General features: G+C 53.7%; 1 long non-coding RNA gene across 1 annotated transcript; it reads right to left on the bottom strand.

Moving 5' to 3' along the window:
• Positions 1 to 1,274: 1,274 nt before the first annotated feature.
• On the bottom strand, positions 1,275 to 3,635 carry LOC108584302. The gene is made up of 2 exons (XR_004183120.1): positions 3,521 to 3,635; positions 1,275 to 1,798 (listed from the first exon to the last, which is right to left on the bottom strand). It is a non-coding gene; the product is annotated as an uncharacterized LOC108584302 (long non-coding RNA).
• Positions 3,636 to 19,288: the final 15,653 nt, after the last annotated feature.

The raw sequence follows: 19,288 nt of genomic DNA, 5'->3' as shown, positions 1-19,288 counted from the left end.
TGCCCCTCACTCCCTGCCTGCCCTGCCCCATTCCTTAATGTGCCCCTTTCGGAGGCAAGAAAGCCACCACCTCTGTCCTCTGCTTTTTTCTTTTTTTTTTTTTTTGAGACGGAGTCTCGCTCTGTTGCCCAGGCTGGAGTGCAGTGGCCGGATCTCAGCTCACTGCAAGCTCCGCCTCCTAGGTTTACGCCATTCTCCTGCCTCAGCCTCCCCAGTAGCTGGGACTACAGGCGCCTGCCACCTCGCCCGGCTAGTTTTTTGTATTTTTTAGTAGAGACGGGGTTTCACTGTGTTAGCCAGGATGGTCTTGATCTCCTGACCTCGTGATCCGCCCGTCTCGGCCTCCCAAAGTGCTGGGATTACAGGCTTGAGCCACCGCGCCCGGCCTCTCCTCTGCTTTTTTCATAGAGCCAGGACCACACCTTACTTAATCTAGTGTCCCCAGTACTCTGCCCTGGGCTGATAGAGCATTCCAGAATGTCCATTTCATGAGTGATTAAAATGTGGTTATAATACCTATACCTGACCTTCTGATTTTTTTTTTTTTAGACAGAGTCTCACTCTGTTGCCCAGGCTGGAGTGCAGTGGCTCGATCTCAGCTCACTGCAACCTCCGCCTCCCGGATTCAAGTGATTCTCCTGCCTCAGCCTCTGGAGTAGCTGGGATTATAGGCACCCGTCACCCCACCCAGCTAATTTTTGTAGTTTTAGTAGAGATGGAGTTTTGTTATGTTGGCCAGGCTAGTCTCGAACTCCTGATCTCAAGTGATCCACCACTGAGCCCGGCCTTTTTTTTTTTTTTTTTAAATGGAGTCTCACTCTGTCGCTCAGGCTGGAGGGCAGCAGCGTGATCCCGGTTCACTGCAACCTCCGCCTCCTCAGTCCAAGTGATTCTCCTGCCTCAGCCTCCCGAGTAGCTGGGATTACAGCCACCCGCCACCATGCCCGGTTAATTTATTTGTATTTTTAGTAGAGACGAGTTTTGCCATCTTGGCCACACTGGTCTTGAACTTCTAACCTCAGGTGATCTGCCTGCCTTGTCCTCTCAAAGTGCTGGGATTACAGGCATGAGCCACTGCACCTGGCCCTTTTTTCTTTTGGAAACTTCTTGTTGGAGAATAACAGAGACAGAAAAGCACATAGATCCTAAAGAGACTGCTCAATTTTTCACAACTGAACTACCCCCTCCTCCATACCTAACCCTTACTAGCACCCCGAAGCTTCCCTGGTGCCCCTTTCCAGTCATTCCCTCCCCAAAGATAACACAAACCTAACTTCTGACAGCACAGGTTTAATTTTGCTTACTTTTGAACTCTATGTAAATGGAGCAATGCTTAAAGGCTTTCTAGCAGTTTGTAAGTTACAAAAGGCCCACAAGGTACATTAACTCCTTGTATCTTCACATCAGTACAGTGAGGTGGGCAAGAACTATGAACTCCATTTTACAGAGGCAAAAACGGGAGTTCAGAGAGAAGAGCATCCCCCATAATCACATTGCTGGCAAGTGGAGTGCCAGGATAGCTGGGTTTCATTCGTGTGTATCCCTGGATCTTCAATGTCTCTGCAGGCATCAGGCTATGATTTTCAGGAAGACACCCGAGGAATGGTCAGGAATCGGACACCAGGCCAGGGAAGCTGATGGTTTAAGTTCCCCATGATGGAGGAGGCTCTGGACCTTCAGGTCTGGTCACCTTTTGGACATGGCCAGACCCTCCCCTCTTCACCATGCTCCCAACTGCTGCACTCAAGGAGCTTTTCGACCTCCCTGAGTCCTCCACACTGAAGAATTCGGAATGCTGCTGGAAGGAGGGAGCAACATAGAAAGTTATTTCCCCCTCCCCGCCCACCGCCCTCCCGGTTTCCACACAAGCTGCCCAGGAGCAGATGGTCTGCTTTGAAACTGACTCTGTATGCCTAGACACATCAAGGGTCACTCTGGGTCAGCACCTGGGCAGGGGTTGCAGGAAGCTGCTCCTCCTCTTCCCTGCTGGCAATAAGTTATCTGTTTCCAAATTCACCCCCTTACCCACCACTACAGCCTCCTCACCCGGCTGGCTGATAGACAGGATTCCCCGGGTCTTTTCCTCTGACCTCATGAACATTCTGTATGGCCTAACGAACTCTTAGAGATCCTTCAAAGCCCAAATCCCAATGCCACCAGGAGGCCTTTGTCCCGAACATGCACTCATTATGCATTATACACAGTAGTTTATTTCTCAGCCCAACCCAAATATAGATGATCACAAAAGCTACACAACGGTCACACACAAAGACCACAGTGTCACCACACACGCAATGTTTTTATCTCGATGTCTCTTGCAAACTGGGTTACACACAAAGCTGTACCAAATCACAGCCACGTCCCTCTTTTGTGTGGGCACACACAACACACACAAACTACACCACAAAACCCCAGGGTTTTTTCTCAGCTTGTTTACAACAGGGACACCACGTTTCTTTCTACCACATTAACAGGCATGCACAACAGGACCCAAACATGCAGACCACATAACACACACACACACAGGCAGGCTGTCTTCTGTTCCTTCCTCCTTCCCTTGCCCTCACAAAACCTATACATGGAGACAGTGTCTCTCCTGGACCTGCAAATTCACATGCCTGGAGGCATAGCCTCTCGCCCACCATTCCTCCCTCGCATATCATGGACGCGAGCACGCACGGCAGCAGGCTGATATAGCAGACCAGCACACACAGCAATGAACCCCAAATATAGCGGACACACACACAGCAATCCTCCGTCGCAGACACACACACACAGCAATGAACCACACACACACAGCAATGAACCCCAAATATAGCAGACACACACACACAGCAACAATCCTCAAATATAGCAGACACACACACACAGCAATGAACCCCAAATATAGCAGACACACACACACAGCAACAATCCTCAAATATAGCAGACACACACACACAGCAACAAACCTCAAATAGAGCGGACACACACACACAGCAATGAACCCCAAATAAAGCAGAAACACACACACACATACACAGAGCAACAAATCCCAAATATAGTCAGGGCTTTCCTTCACATATAAACACACGGGAACGCAGAACCCACCCCTCCCCCACTTTGTCTCTTCTCCCTCTTCCTCTCTTACACACACAAACACACACACACAGCAACAAACCCCAAATATACCGGACACACACACACACAGCAACAAATCTCAAATATAGCACACACACACACACACACACAGCAACAAACACCAACTATAGCGGACACCACACACACACACACACACACACAGAGCAACAAATCCCAAATATAGTCAGGGCTTTCCTTAACACATAAACACACGGGCACTCGGAATCCACCCCTCCCCCCGTTTCTGTCTCCTCTTCTCCTCCCTCTTACACACACACACACACACACACACACACACACACACACACACACACACACGCAGCTGCAGCGCCCTGGGTCACACTCCAGTGCAGGAGCCAGGCAGGAGACAAAGGTCGCCGAGGCTCCCGGCGCCCCGCACCGGACACAATCGAGCCTCTTGTCTGTTCTGCCTGCTCCCAACGCCGGTCTCGGCAAGGTCCGGACCCCGCACCCCGAAGCCACAGCTCCCGCCTGCGCCCGCCCTCCAGGGTCCCGGCGCAGCCCGGGCAGCCGGCTCCCAGCGCGCCAAGGGTTAAGGGCCCGCGCGGGCGCGGGGAGTGCGGCCTCCGGCTGTGATTGGCTGCGCCACCCAGGCCCCGGCCCCGCGCCCTGCCATTGGCCCCGCGGCGGCCCCGCCCCTCCGGGACTCGGCGCCGAAGCCGCGAGCTCGCCCGCTGGAGCCGAGCGCGCCGCCGGGGCCAGGCAGCAGAGGTGTCCGAGCAGCGGGGCTGGGAGCCGGGAGTCCGGAGCTGGGAATCGGGGGCCGGGCACGGGGAGCGGCGCGGAGCCGGGGAGGAGCACGCGAGCTATGGTGAGTGCCGCGTCCGGAGGTCTGGTCTGGTCCAACCCAGCCTCGACGGTCCCGGGCAGCGGCGCCGCGGGTGGCACCCGGGGCCGCCCTGACTCGCGGGGGGCTGGGCGCCGGCTGCAGCGGCAGCCCCCGCCCGGCCCTCGGAAGGCGTGCAGTCGGGGGGCGCCTGGGCAGAGCGCGGCTTTCCGGTCGGCGCTGCGCTCGGTCCCGTCGGGGGCGGCCGCGCCGAGCTTGGTTCTGGTCCCGGCCGGATGTGGGGGGCTTGGGGTCCCCGACTCGCTTTGGGGACGGTTGCTGCGGTCTGGTTTGGGTTGTTCTGAAGTCCCTGGACTCGGCTTGGCTTGGAGACCCAGGGCAGCCGGGCTGGGTCGGGCTCGCGGGTGGCGGCGATTCCGAGGTGCCTGGATGCAGCTGGACCTGAGCGTCCCGGGACACTGAGGTCGGTCTGGGGCTCGCCTTGGGGCACCGTGGGTGGCCACGCCCGGCGCATTCGGAGGGCTACGTTGCGGCCCTCTGGGACTGCTGATCCAGCTGTGGCCTAAGGGGTGTAGGTGGTGGCGGGACAGCTAGGTCGGTGCTGTCAGAGACCAGGGAACACTCGGGAGCCCTGCACCCAGCGATCCGGTCTCCCCAGCATCTCCCGGTGGATGGGTCCTCAGAGAAGGGACTTGCCGAGGCCAAGTGCTGACTGCGATAGGCAGGGGTACCGGGGAGAAGGGGAACTGGGGAGGGGCGTTTCATGGGGCTCTCTGAAGTCCCAGAAGAGAAATTCATTTGATCCAAGCTGGGCTCCCTGGGGGGCTGTTGGGAGGCGCATTGTCCCTGGACCCCAAGAGCAAAGGCCCTTTGTCCACTTGTCCAGGGCAGGGTGCTGGCCTCTCCGTCACGGGGAGGGAGCCATCTACTTCTCTTTGGCTTCTTTCCCCATGGACCAGCCACTCTGATTCCCTCTCCTAGTTCTGTACTGTGCCCTGTGAAGTGGGTCCAAGTCACCATATAGGGCTGAGGAGGGCATGTGCCTGGGACGGTGGCTGCCAGTACCTGTGATCCAGCCACCTCCTCTTCTCTGTGATGATGCTGCCAAGCCCGAGGGCACCTGGATGGGAGAAGGAGGGGACCCCCTGTAAAGCTGAAGAGTCCCACAGTGGTTCCCAACCCCTGCTCTGCCCAGAGCTGGAGTCCCCTTACAACCCCCCCCATCTCTCCCTTCCAAGGCCTCTCTCTTCTCACCCAGCTAGGGTCTTCCTCACTTAGGCACCACCAGTTGCCTCACTAGAGTCAGAAGCAGTGGAATTATGGCTTAGTTCTATACCTGAAGGTGCTTAGAGACCACCTGGGACTCAACCTACCTCCTCCATTAGGAATCTCCGCTGTAATGCCCTGCCTAGACGTTTCCGTGACAGGAAGTGCACTATCTGTGGACCAGCACTGGATTTAAAGTCTCAGTGTATGGGCACTAAAAGGCCGTGAGACTTTGAGGTTGTATGATCGATCCCCTCTGCCTCTAAGCCCACCCTTAGTTACTCATAAAGAAAATTTTTCCTCCCTTAAAAACCACCAAAAAAAGAAAGAGGTCCCCTCACTCTGCTTTGGTGACACTTTATAGATCCTTACAACCCAAGAAGCCCGCCAGCCCATTGTGAAGAGCCCAGGCTTTGGCATCAAACCAGTTTGTGTTTGAGCCCCATCCCCTCCCCTTCCCCACAGGGACTTTGGTCTAGTTGAAGCATCACCCTTGAGTTTCAGTTTCCTCATCTGCAAGACGAGATGATAACGCTTATTTCCGAAGGGTGAGATAACCCAAGTGAGAGTGTTTTGCTTCAGTACTGCTTAGTTTTCCCTTCTTTTCCAACCTTGAACCCACACTGGGAAGTTCTACCTAACATCTAACCTATTTGCCTGGGGGATGTCTCTGGAATCCAAGAACAAAGGCCCGTCATCTATCTGTCCAGGGCTAGGTGCTGGCTCTTCCAGCACAGGGACAGAGGCCACCTATTTGCTGGTCTGAAAGAAGGATGAAAGTTTGTCACGTTGTAGGGAGGAGACCGTGATACTTTCGTCTGTCATTCAGCCAGGATGTGTTGAACCTTACTCTAAGCCAAACCCCGTGTGAGGGAGGAAAGAATTGACCGAATAAACAGTGTTAAGGGAGCGTCCACCAGGCCATAAATGTCTGCACTGGTCCTCAGGCTCTTTGGCACGCCCTTGGAGAGGTAGAAATATGCCAAGCAGGGCTCTCTCCAGGCTGGAGAGATGAGAGAAAGCTTCATGGAGCAGGTGACATCTGAACTGGAAGGGATATCCCGGGAGGGGGACCTGTGTGACAGAGGAGCAGAGGTGTGAGTGCACAGGACAGGCTCCTAGAAAGCCCAGAATGGGGCTGGTCTGGCACCTGGCTATGGAAGGACCAGGAAAGAGAAGAGAAAGAGGGCGAAAAGGTTGCTGGGGCCAGAGAGTGCGAGGCTGAGGAAGTCCATGGTGGATTGTTAACCGGTTTTGCATGCATGGGGTGGAGGCTGATGTCAGGCCTCCCTGGCTCCTGTCGTTTTAATTTCCTCTAAACATTGGTTCCCGTGCTGTCATTCCTGAGGCGGGGGTGATACGGGACTGATCAAGTGTTTATTCCCTGGATCTCCTGCTCCGCAGCTTTTAAACAAATCCAGCACTCCTTACTTTGCAGTGTGGCCAAATTGTCCCTGGCCCCTGGATTCCTAATGGGGCGTGTTTGCAGGGTGTGTGTGTGTGTGTGTCTGTGTGTGTATCTATGTGTGTGTGTCTGTGTCTGTGTGATGTGTTTCCTGTTGTCCTGGCTGAATCTCCCTGATGGTCCCCAGCTCCCCACCCACGTCTCTGACCCCTTGGCAGGGAGTCAGTGCTGTTCTTAAAGGCCTCTGTTCTCCAAGGCCTCGGATGGACCCTCTCCCCTGCTTACTCCCAGTGCAGGCCATGGGCCGAGGATTCCGAGGAGGCTTTTTATATCTCCTGCCTCCAGTTGTACTCAAACTACCCTGCAGCAGGCACAGAGAGGTGAAGGAGGTGGCCCAGGGTCACAGAGCAAGAGAGTACCAGAGCAGGCACAAACCTCCTTGACTTTTGGAGGGTTAACCTGGCAAACAGTTTGGAGAAGGAAGCCCAACCCATCATCCCCCGTCTGTAGTTGTGGCACCTTGAGAATGTTCCTTCACATTCCAAGCTGGGGCTGAGTTGAGGCTACCGCTGTGAGTTGAGAATGCTCTTTACTATACAGCAGTTGAGGACCCAGGGTTCAGGTTTGAATCCTCATGTACTACCAGCTTTCTGTGTGACCTTGGGTCAGCCATTCCCCCACTCTGTGCCCCCTTTCCTACAAAGTGGGGCAGATTTGCTCCACTTCTCAAGATGTCGTGAGGATCCAACGGATGTGGAAACACTGTGGGAACTATTAAGAATGTGCGGGAGCCCGGGGGCGGTGGCTCACGCTTGTAATCCCAGCATTTTTCGGGGGCGAGGCAGGAGGATCACTTGAGGCCGGGAGTTCAAGATCAACCAGGGCAACATAGTGAGACCCTATCTTTAAAAAAAAAAAAAAGTAGGGAGAAGTGTTACTGTTTGAAGCTAGGAGACTAACCACATGCCCCCACATCACTCTGGTGCCTCTCAGCCACTCCAGATGCGGCTCCCAGGGCACCGTGCGTACTTTACCCTGGGCAGCCTGTGCCCCTGCTGGTAACTGGGCTACTGAGGCCTCCTTGCATTGCTACACTCTTTTGGTAAGCAAGGATGTTATTACCTTTTGTTAAAGAATAAATACATTGTTTTCCCTGCAGAGTTGGGGAGGCCAAGGGAAGAACAGGATTTGAGGCATGAGAGGGCTACAGGGTGGGCTTGGCAGAATGTTCTGGGCATTAGCCCAGAAAGCCAGCTTGGCCAAGTCCACACTTTCACGTCTACGGTGAGAGAGGAACCATGAGCAAATGTTTACAATTTTTTGTGCTTTTGCTCAATTTTTTTCTCTCCAATTGACTGGGTAAGCCCCCGGCCATAGTCAAAGGGCTTCATTCATTCCTTCATTCATTCACTCACCAAACAGGTCTGCTCGGCACAACGCGAAGCATGGGGGCTGTGGTCAGTGTGAGTGAGACTATAGGTCTTTCTCTCCCATAGTCTGATGGACAGGCAGGCAGACAGATGCAGAGCAGGAAATTACAAGCGCAATTACTGTTGCCAAGGAGACACGCGGGGGGCTGTGGGAGTGGACCGGGAACCTGACCTGAGGATCAGAAAAGGCTCCCTGAACACATGGCATTAAAGCCATAATGTAGAGTGAGTGGGACTGGGAAGAGTGTTGGGGGGCGGGGGGTGGAGGGAGCGGAATGCGCCAGAGTACAGACCGCTGTACCTTCAGGGATGGTTCAGCTGGAGCGCAGAGGACTATGCTTAGGAGGTGGCCCCGGAGGGTACACTCAGGGATGGTAATATGAAGGACCTGGCGCTCAATCCTCGGGGCAGTGGGGAGCCACTCAGGAGTTTATTTTTTAAATTTTATTTATTTATTTATTTATTTATTTATTGAGACACAGTCTCGCTCTGTCACCCAGGCTGGAGTGTAGTGGCGCGATCTCAGCTCACTGTAACCTCTGCCTCCCCGGTTCAAGTGATTCTCCTCAGTCTCCCAAGTAGCTGGGATTATAGGCGCGCCACCATGCCCGACTACCTTTGGTATTTTTTTAGTAGACACTGAGTTTCGCCATGTTGCCCAGGCTGGTCTTGAACTCCTGACCTCAAGTGATCCAGCCGCCTCAGCCTTCCACAGTGCTGGGATTACAGGTGTGAGCTACCACACCTGGCCTACTGAGGAGTTTAGAGTCAGGGGAGTGACATGGTCGGATTTGCATTCTGAGATGGTCACAGGCTGCTTTGTGGCAAGTGAGTAGAAGGGGTGAGGCTGAAGGCTGGGAAACCAGTGAGGAGGGAACTGGAGTGACCCTAGGGGAAAGGTGGTGCTGCGGGCACCATCCAGTCCTCCTCTAGCCCAAACCACACTCCCGGCATGCTGCCCAGAGCAGGCAGCGAAGACAGAAGGAGGCTGTGGCCCCAGAGGTCCCACACAGTCCCTTCTCCTACACTCATTGACCTTTCCCCTCATCCTTCCAGGCAGATAATCAGCCAAGGGCCCTGGTCTCCAGACCCTTTAATAGAGGAGAAAGAACAAGTTCCCAAATCGCCTGAAATGAGGTAGAAAATGCTACGTGCCAACCTGGGGATGCAGCTCCCGAGTCATCCTGGCCATAGGTGTGTATCAGGGAAGCCTTCCCAGAAGAGATTGCAAAACTTGGTGGAGTGTTTCTTAGACACCGAGCTTTGGACGCATAAAAATGAGGAGGGGCGGTTTACCTGTCCTTGAAGAGTTAATAGTCTGAGGGGCACAGTTTAATGAACAACCAGTGCTGGCAGAACCCCACTGTCAGGGTGGCACTGGGAGTCCGGGGCTGGAGGCCTGCCCTTTCCTTGGGCCTCTGAGGGCAGGGTGGCTGGGATGCCCCAGGCCTGTCTTGGTAGGCTGACAAGCCTAGGAATGGCTCCCTCCTCCCAACATGGCCCCTTCGGACTTCCTGGGGGAAGGTGTAAACAGGGGAGCAAGTTTCTGGAGAATGTTCAGGAAATCAGCTTGGTGGGGGTCTAACATCAGGGAGGGGGGCCTGGCTTCTGGGCCTTCTAAAGACCGTAGAGCACTTGTATGAAAAGGGGATTAGGAACCACCTATTTCAAGGCCCCTGTTTTACACGTGGGAAGACTGAGAGACAAAATGAGCATCTACTATGTGCCTGGCACTTAAATGGAATCTGCTCTCCACACCAACCCCAGGGAGGAGAGCGAGCCTTATTTCAGAGTTGTAAAAGCTGAGGCTCAAAGGTCACTTAGGGAATTAGGGATGGGAGCAAGACAGTGGCTCCCCGATTCCTCTAGATTATGGCTGCAGTCCCAAGCTACCACTCAATTTGGCAGAAACTTGGCCTTCCTGGGAAAGCCCGCTGGGACAGGGATAGGACGGTTGAGCCAGTAGCCAAAGGCATTGAGAACTAATTGGGGCTGGACACTGGCCAGGCTAAAATGCTGGTTATTTATTGTTCACCTTTGCACGGCACTTGACAGTTAGACCTTTTCTTCCCCATTCCCTGACTGTTCTTGGATTCCCACTGCCAATTAGTGGCAGAACTAGAACTTGAACTCAGGCCTTGTGACTCCCAGCCCAGCTCCCCGCTCCCCCACACCCAGATCCCCAGCTCCCGAGCTCCCCAGCTCAGCTAACAGCCCCTCCCTGTCTGGCAACACCTGGTCTCCTGGCCTGGGTCTCCGGTACCCCCCACCCGCAACACCTGGTGTCCCAGCCTTTCTGACCACATAGCCCTCTAAGCAGTTGGAGCAGCCCCTGGCCCAGAAACCTTCTCTCCCCATCCTCCTCCCACAAATTCCCTTCCCCCCTTGGCTGGGAAGGCAGGAGGGTGGGCCTGGGGTGGCAGCCAGGCGGAGTTAGGTTACAGTGTAAACACAGTCATGTCAATATTTACCTCTGCCTGGAACCAGAGCTTCCCACTTCCCTGCCTTACTCCCTCTAGCTGCCCATCCAACTGCACGTGGCCTGCTCCCAGGCTCTGATCTGGTCATTGAAAGCAAGGCCAGGGTGGCTTCCAGCCCAGGCTCTGCCACTAATCCTTCTTGTGTTCCCGAACTGCAGTCTCCCTTCCTGGGCCTCAGTCTTCCCATCTGTGAAATGACATGGCTGGAGCAGACTGACTCCAGGGCCATCTTCAGTAATGACATGCAGGATGACAAGTATAATACTCTCGTTCAGAGGATAGACTCAAAGTTGTGCAAATCTGGGTTTGAATCCCAGCCCCACCACTTCCTCACCATGAGACTTGGGGCAAGGCGCCTAACCCCTTTGAGCTCCAGTTTTCCTCTGTAAAATGAGAGCCTAGCAGTCGGTACCCATTTTGTTTGTTGGTGAGCGTTCATGAGCTATGTTTGCAGCACTTGGCACAGGATAAGGTTTGATTAAATGGTCATGGTGTTGGTTGTGATTCCAGATAAACATTTTATGATTCGCTGAATCCAGACACTGGGTTGCGTCACTTGGAAACTGGAACCAAGGGTGTTGACTCTAACCTCATGTCCTCCTGGTCCTCTGAGAGGCCGCAGGCTGGGCTAGGGTGTCCAGGGGCTGAGAAAGCTCCTTGGTCAACACCACACACACCCCCAGCTGCCTGGCCATTGGAGTTCCTTCTTATTGGGCAGAGGTCCAGGGCTGAAATGTCCTCAGAGATACGTGACTGTGAAAGGGTTGAGGGAGGGCAGAGGGGGCGGAAGGGGAAGGAAGGACCCATTTCCTCAGCAGTTCTTTCACAGAAGCTCTGAGTCCATTACACCCATGAGCTGTTCCTCCCAGCACTGGAGAGGAGGGGGCGAGGGGTGAGGACTGGCTGCCTTCAGGTGCTATATCTGAGCAGGCAGTGTGGGGAGGAGAGGGCAGGGAGGCGGAGTCTGCCCGTGCAGCAGGAGTGGGCCTTGGAGACTGATGGGCCCAGGATCAAACATGGCATCCTCACTTTTTGCATTGTCACCTTGGACAGTGTGTGTCACCTCTCCAAGCTTTATTTTCCTGTCTCTAATATGGAGCTTCTGGGGCAGTATTTTACACAGTAGTTAGAAGCGCTCAATCAGATCCTGTTTCAGAGTAGCCCAGATGAGGGCTGGCACATACAGGGGACTCAGTCGGTGTCACCTGCTGTTATTGTCATGACTGTTATGATGGCACTGGATGCCAGACTGGACCTCGTGAGGGCAGAGATTGTGTTTCTAAAAATTGTGGTATAGTATAATTTACTTCAGTAACGTATGCACATCTTGTACAGCTCACAGTTTACAAATGCGCACACCTGCACACTACCTGGACCAAAGCATGAACCATTCCCACAGTTCCCGTGTGCCTCCTCCATCAGTCCCCTGCAGCAGGTGGCCACTGCCCTCTAGTTTGGCCTGGTTTTGAGCTTTCTCTGTGTGGGTTCATTCATGTGTGCTCTTCTGTGCCTGGTTTTCTTCAGCTTTGGACAGCACGGAATGTTCGAGGTTTGTCCGTGTCGCCTGTAGCAGTATCTGCTTCTTTTTAGGCTGAGTCGTGCCACATTGGGTGGATGTACGTGTAAATGTCCGTGACTGACATTTGGATTGATTCCAGCCTGAGGCTGCTGTGACATTCTCGTATGTATCTCTTTGCAGACCTGAGCACTCATTTCTTTGGGGCACATACTTAGGAATGCAACTTCTGGGTCAGAGGGGCAATACATGTTTAACTTTCTTTTTTTGTTGTTGTTTTTTTGAGACGGAGTTTCACTCTCGTTGCCCAGGCTGGAGTGCAATGGCGCAATCTCGGCTCACTGCAACCTCCGCCTCCCGGGTTCAAGCGATTCTCCTGCCCCTGCCTTAGCCTCCCGAGTAGCCGGGATTACAGGCGCCAGCCACAACACCTGGCAATTTTTTTTTTTTTTTTTTTTTTTTTAGACAGAGTCTTACTCTGTCACCCAGGCTGGAGTGCCGTGGAGCGATCTCGGCTCACTGCAAGCTCCGCCTCCCAGGTTCACACCATTCTCCTGCCTCAGCCTCCAGAGTAGCTGGGACTACAGGCGCCCACCACCACGCCTGGCTAATTTTTTGTATTTTTAGTTGATACAGGGTTTCAACCGTGTTAGCCAGGATGGTCTCTATCCCCTGACCTCGTGACCCGCCCACCTCAGCCTCCCAAAGTGCCGGGATTACTACAGGTGTGAGCCACTGGGCCCGGCCACAGCTGGCTAATCTTTTGTATTTTTAGTAGAGATGGTGTTTCACCATGTGGGCCAGGGTGGTCTCGAACTCCTGACCTCAGGTAATCTGCCCACCTGGTCCTCCCAAAGTGCTGGGATTACAGGTGTGAGCCACCGCGCCCGGCCTCAGTGAATGTTTTTCGTTTTTTTGTTTTTGAGACAGGGTCTCTCACTCTGTCACCCAGGCTGGAGTACAGTGGCATGAACATAGCTCACTGCAGCCTTGAACTTCTGGGCTCAAGTGATCTTTCCACCTCAGCCTCCTGAGTAGCTGGGACCACAGGTGCGCACCGCCACACCCAGCTAATTTTTTGATACCTTTTTTTGTAGAGACAAGGTCTCACTATGTTGCCAAGGCTGGTATTGAGTTCCTGGGCTCAGGTGATTCACCTGCCTTAGCATTCCGTGGTGCTGGGATTACAGGTATGAGCCACTGCCTGTCCCAGTAATTGTTTTTTGAAAGAAGGAAGAAATTTGAGTCCTTTCTTTGTCTTAATGCCCCAGATTCACTCTGTGGCCCTGCCCCTGCCCCCAGGGCCTGGCAGCTCTGGGCTGGCACTCTGCCCAGACCCTGGGCTTTGGGCTTCACCTGCTGTCCCTCAGGGCCCCCCCGCCCTGGAGACCCACTGGTTGGCTGTGTGACCTCAGTCTAGTCCTTTCCCCTCCCTAGTCCTCACTTTCCCCTTCCGTCAAGCACTGGGTGGGTTGAAGCTTCCCCTGCTCCCCGTGTCTGTGGTCTCCCTCATTTGGGGGCCTTTGCTCCTGGTGTTTGGTGCCTCTTCACCCCCAGGGTCTCACCCACCCCAGGCAGGAGCCCCCACTGGCCTGTAGCTTGCAGAAGGACCGTTTGGGAAAGCTGGTGGGCCCTTCATTCTTGGTACCCACCCTAAGAGCCTCACTGCGACTCTGTTCCCCCGGATGAGAGCCCTCCAGAGTAGGCCCCCAGCCATGAGAGCCCCACCCACTGAGGCTTGGCATCAGGTCGCCCTGGGTCTGAATCCTGCTACTCCCTGGCTCTGGGACTTTGGGCAGCTCACTCTACCTCTCAGAGCTGCAGAGTCCTCATCTTCAGGGTTTTGAGGACCAAAGGAGGCCCTGCCTCGTTGGGACAGAAGAGAATGGAGCAGTCACATGCCTGCCCCTAAGGAGCTGCACTCCAGGGGAGGAAGCTGGAGACCAGACAGGGAAAGCCGCCCACCAGAAGGATCACTCTGAGAGAAGAAAGGAGAGAAAACACGGCAATGTGGTGGAGAGCGGCTGTGAGGGGAGGGGGCTGCTCTAGAGGAGTGACCAGGAAAGGAGGTGACGTCTGAGCTGGGACCTGAAGGTTGAGGAGGGGGCAGCCGGGCAAAGACGGGGGAGTTGAGAGTTCCCAGCAGCCGGACCAGCAAGTTTGGCACATGTAGGGGTGAACACTGGTGTGGCCGGGCAGAGGCAGTGGAGAGCAGAGGGAAGGCTAGGAAGAGGTGGGCCTGGAGGGGCAGGCCATGGATAGCCTTGTCTGTGGGGCAGGGGTCAGCATTCCATTCTAAAAGTGGTGGGAAGCCACTGGAGGACCCCACGTTGAGGAGCAACTGGGTTTGGTTTCTGTTTGGAGAGACCCTGGCTGCTGTGTAGAGCATGGACTGTAGGGGGCAGGAGGGAGGCAGGAGCGCGGGCCTGGCCTGAGGGTGAGGAGGCTTAGGTTTCTGCAGGATCTGGGATTTTGGCAGCTACCTCAGGGATGGGAGAGAGGTAGCCAGGGATCCCAGATGCTTCGAGACCTCGCTGGCAGCAGAGCACAGTGGGCAGAAGTTACCCGTGGAGCCGGACAGACCTGTCTGAACCTCCACTTGAACTCAGCCTTCCGGGCTGGGCTTGGGATTCTCCCCGAGTGACCAGTTCCCACCATCCCAGTCCCTGGGGACCCGGAGAAACAGAGCCAGAGGGCATTGAGCTGGAGCCTGCCTCCCTCGCTTCCGCACACCTTGCCGAGAAGTGAGGGCATAGGAAGAGATGGCCGCAAAGGGATGCCCAGCCCCTCTGCCCCGGGGCTGCTGTTCACAAGGCCACGCTGGAGGGAATCCTGTGGCTTTGTGGTTCCTTGTTTCCTGGGCTGGTCTGGGGTGGAAGATGACCATGAGAAAGCGGCATTTCATCTTCCTTCACCCCGAGCGTTCAGTGGGTGGTTACTTGGCATCCTGTTGGGCTTCCGGTGTGGTGGGTGTGAGCCAGAGAGAGGAGGGCATGAGAGTTCACAGTCACAGGACGTGGGACTTGGAGGTCATCTAGGCCAACTTCCTCACAGGGCAGACTAAGGCTCAGAAAGGGAAAGAGACTTACCTGAGGCTATACAGCAGGTTGGAGGCAGGACTTAGGCCCTGATTCCTGGCTCCTCATCCAGCACTCTTTCTAGGTGACATGGAGGTATGGAGGTTTTGGAGCCAGACAGATGTGGGTTGTAGTCCCAGCTCTGTCGCTTAGTCCCAGCTGGGTGACCTTTAGTGAGTGACCATCTCTGAGCCTCGGTTTTCTCCTCTATGAAATGAGATGATGGTATCACCATTCTCACAGTGGTGTTGTGAAAAGTGGTTGATAATTTATGACAGGTTGTAAAGCTCATAGGACGGTGCACAGAGTTGACTCTTGGGAGGTGGGAGCTGTTATTACCTTTGTGGCTCTGTCTCTTATTTATTTATTTATTTTTTGAGACGGAGTCTCGCTCTATTGCCCAGGTTGGAGTGCAGTGGCACGATCTCAGCTCACTACAACCTCCACCTCCTGGGTTCAAGCAGTTCTTCTGCCTCAGCCTCCCAAGTAGTTGGGATTACAGGCAGGTGCCACCATGTCTGGCTAATTTTTGTATTTTTTAGTAGAGATGGGGTTTCACCATGTTGGCCAGGCTGGTCTCAAACTCCTGACATCAAGTAATTTGCCTGCCTCGGCCTCTCAAAGAAGTTGGGATTACGAGCGTGAGCCACCGCGCCCGGCCTGTGGCTCTGTCATCCTAACCTCCTAAAGCACCAGAAAGAATGGCTGCGTGCTGGCCCTCACATGTGCTATTTTCTGATGAACGCAGTTAGGGATGGAAGATGAGAATGGGCCATGGTTGGCCCATCTCTCTGCTGCTTGCTTTATTTCCCCATTATATTTGAGAGACTCCTTAGCCAGGCCACGAGTGACACACACACACACACACACACACACACACACACGGCTCTGGTGGGCTGGAGCTGTGCTGTCTGCCTTCAGCCCAAATTGGGGTGGGGGAGGTGGAGGCATAGACAGGCACTAAGTGCAGGTCCCAGGTGAAAAACTGGGCAGCTCCCCACCTTCTGCATCAGATGCCTACCACGCACCACCAATACCTGTTTGTTCAGTGTGACCTAGTGGTTAAGACCAAAACCCATGGGATCAACTTAAGCTTGAACCCTGGATCTGCAACTGAATTGTCGCAAAGGACTTTTAGCTTAGGCATTGTCTTCCTCTCTGAGCCTTGGATTTTCCGTCTGTGAAGTGAGGATATAACAGTCCCTCCCAGGACGATTGCAAATATTCAGTGAGAGGAGCAGCACTCAGAGCATGCATGGTGCATATCTGGTGCTAGACTCCAAGAATTAGATGGCACTAACATTTTTGGTGTTGTCCATTCTATTTCTTTCCTTCCATTTCTTTCCACCATCCACCACCCCATCCCTGTATTCCCAGCCCCATTTCACCCCTTCTCTCAGTCCTTGGACTGGCTTTCCTCCCCCTCCCTCCCTCCCCTCCCCCTCCCTCCCCTCTCCATCTCCTCCCCTCCCTCCCTCCTTCCTTCCCTTCCCTCTCCTGTCTGTCTCCCTGCCTCTTCCCCCCTCCCCCTGGACTAACACAGATCAAGAGTTCAAGCTCCGGCCCGGCCTGCCTGGGTTTGAATCCCAGCTCTGCCATTTACTGGAGCAGCCTCAGGCAAAGTACTTAATTCTCAGCCTCTATTTCTGCATAAGTAAAATGGGAATAAGGATAGTGCCAAGCTTAGAGAGTTGTTTAAATAAGCGACGAGATTCTTGTAAAGTGCCAGGATCAGTGCCTGCAATACAGTAAGTGCCTAATAAATGTCACCTGATTTATGACTAGACAGGGTTCTGCTGGAGCAGAGCCCCTGCCTTTTCATCTCTGCATTCCCAGGGTCTGGCAGGGTTGGGATTGGAAGGGATGCGGGCTTTCTAGGGATTTGCACTATGGCATTGGGGACTTGCTTTCCCAGTGCAGCAGGCCTCTCCAGAAAGGGGAGGGGACTTGGACCACATCGTAAGCTTGTCTGTCTGGCAGATATTTCCTACAACCCTGCTGCACACCACTGGGTGCTGAGGATGGGGTGGGGGAGGGTGCAGTAACACTGCCCTTAGTGAGCTCAAGTCCATGGAGGAAAGTGGGACAAAATGGCCCTGATACTATCAGAGAATGACGAGCCGGAGGCTGGCAGGTTGCTTCTGAGGAGGCTCCTGGGACTGGTGATGTTTGATGTTTCCTTGTGGGAGTGACGTAATAGTAACTTCTGGCTACATTAGGGCTTTATTGAGTAATCCTCCATTCTTTCCTATCCGCGGTGTTTACCCATCTTAGCAGTAATAACAATAGCGTTTCTTGAGTGTTCGCTATGTGCCAGGTATAGCGCTAAATATTTTATGTTATGAGTTTACTTAATCTTCACATCAACCCTGTGAGGTACTTATCATCATTATTCCCATTTTGTAGGTGGGAAAACTGAGGCACAGAGAGGTAATGTATCTCTCCTCTCAGTCAGTAATTGGCAGAGCTAGAGTGGAACCTGGGCAGTTTTGGCTACAGAGTCCACGCTTTTTTTTTTTTTTCTTTTCTTTTTTTAGCGAAGTCTCATTCTGCCTATCACCCAGGCTGGAATGCAATGGCACTGTTGTGCGTGGCTCATTGCAACCTCAACCTCGAAGACTGAAGCGATCTTCCCACCTCAGCCTCTTGAGTAACTGAGACTACAAGCGTGTACCACCATACCCAGCTAAGTTTTTAATTTTTTTTTTTTTTTTTTTTTGAGACAAAATCTTGCTCTGTCACCAGGCTGGAGTGCAGTGGTGCTATCTCAGCTCACCGCAATCTTCACCTCCTGGGTTCTAGCGATTCCTCTGCCTCAGCCTCCCGAGTAGCTGGGACTACAGGTGCTGCACCTCCACGCTCGACTAATTTTTGGATTTTTAGTAGAGATGGGGTTTCACCATGTTGGCCAGGATGGTCTCGATCTCCTGCCTTCAGGCGATCCACCCACTTCGGCCTCCCAAAGTGCTGGGATTACAGGCGTGAGCCACTGTGCCTGGCCTAATTTTTTTTTTAGAGATAGGGTCTCGCTATGTTGCCTAGGCTGGTCTCAAACTTCGGGCTCAAGTGATCATCCTGCCTCTGACCCCTAAAGTTTGGGATGACAGTTGTGAACCACGACGCCTGGCTGAATCCAACTTGTGCTTCCTCCATAACTGACTTTTACCCAGCTGGTTGTAGTCCTTGTGACTAGCCAATCTCATGGACTCTGAGCGCCTTACCTTCCACGAGAGTCCTTTGCAGCCAGCAAAAGTGAAGAAATTAATCTTAGGCCTTCCTGTACAGCCTGCGTTCAGCATCAGCTCAGGGGTGAGGGGATAGGGACCTTCAAGGAAGAGGGTGTGGAAGTTTAAGGCCCAGAAAGGAAAGGACTTGAGTCAGGAGGAGGAAGAAGGATTAGCATAGGAAGCATTTAATGGGGAGAGAAAGGAAACTCAGAAGGCTGGAAAAGTTGGAATTCAAACTGAAGCAACATTTGCTGAGTACATTTTCGGTGCCAGGCATGGCAGCGTCTGTACCTTCCAGGAGCTCCCAGGCCTGTGGGAGAGATAGACAAATTAGCAGGTAAATTGCTGAATAGTATTTGGTGAGGTTGGCCGGGGGCGGTAGCTCACACCTGTAATCCCAGAACTTTGGGAGGCCGCGGTGGGTGGATCACTTGAGGCTAGGAGTTCGAGACCAGTCTGGCCAACATGACAAAACTCCATCTCTACTAAAAATATGAAACAGTTAGCTGGGCATGGTGGCGTGTGCCTGTGGTCCCAGCTACTCAGGAGGCTGAGAATCACTCGAACCCGGGAGGCAGAGGTTGCAGTGAGCGAATCATGCCACTGCACGCCAGCCTGGGCAACAGAGGGAGGCTCTGTCTCAAAAAAAAAAAAAAAAAAAAAAAAATATTTGGCGAGTATATGGGCAGGAGCCTTTGAAGGCCCAGAGGAATAGATCACCAACTTGACCCAGGGAGGTGATGTTTAAGTTGGGTCTTGAAGGATGAGTAGGAGTTTGCCAGCCAGGCAGAGCTAATAGTAGCAGAGCCAAAGTTTAAACCTGAACAGTCTGGGTACAGAGTCTGTGTTCTTGCCTGTGGCATGCTTGGCCCTGCTGCCCTCCAAGGCCTAGCCTTGGGAGATGAGACTTTCTGGGTCCTGGGTCACTCCACACGAGCCCTAGACAACCACCCAACCAT

The sequence above is a fragment of the Papio anubis genome, chromosome 1 (genome assembly GCF_008728515.1).
Source record: "Papio anubis isolate 15944 chromosome 1, Panubis1.0, whole genome shotgun sequence".
Taxonomy (NCBI): domain Eukaryota; kingdom Metazoa; phylum Chordata; class Mammalia; order Primates; family Cercopithecidae; genus Papio; species Papio anubis.
The sequence above is the reverse complement of the archived record's forward strand: the minus strand, read 5'-3'. Positions and strand labels throughout refer to the sequence as shown.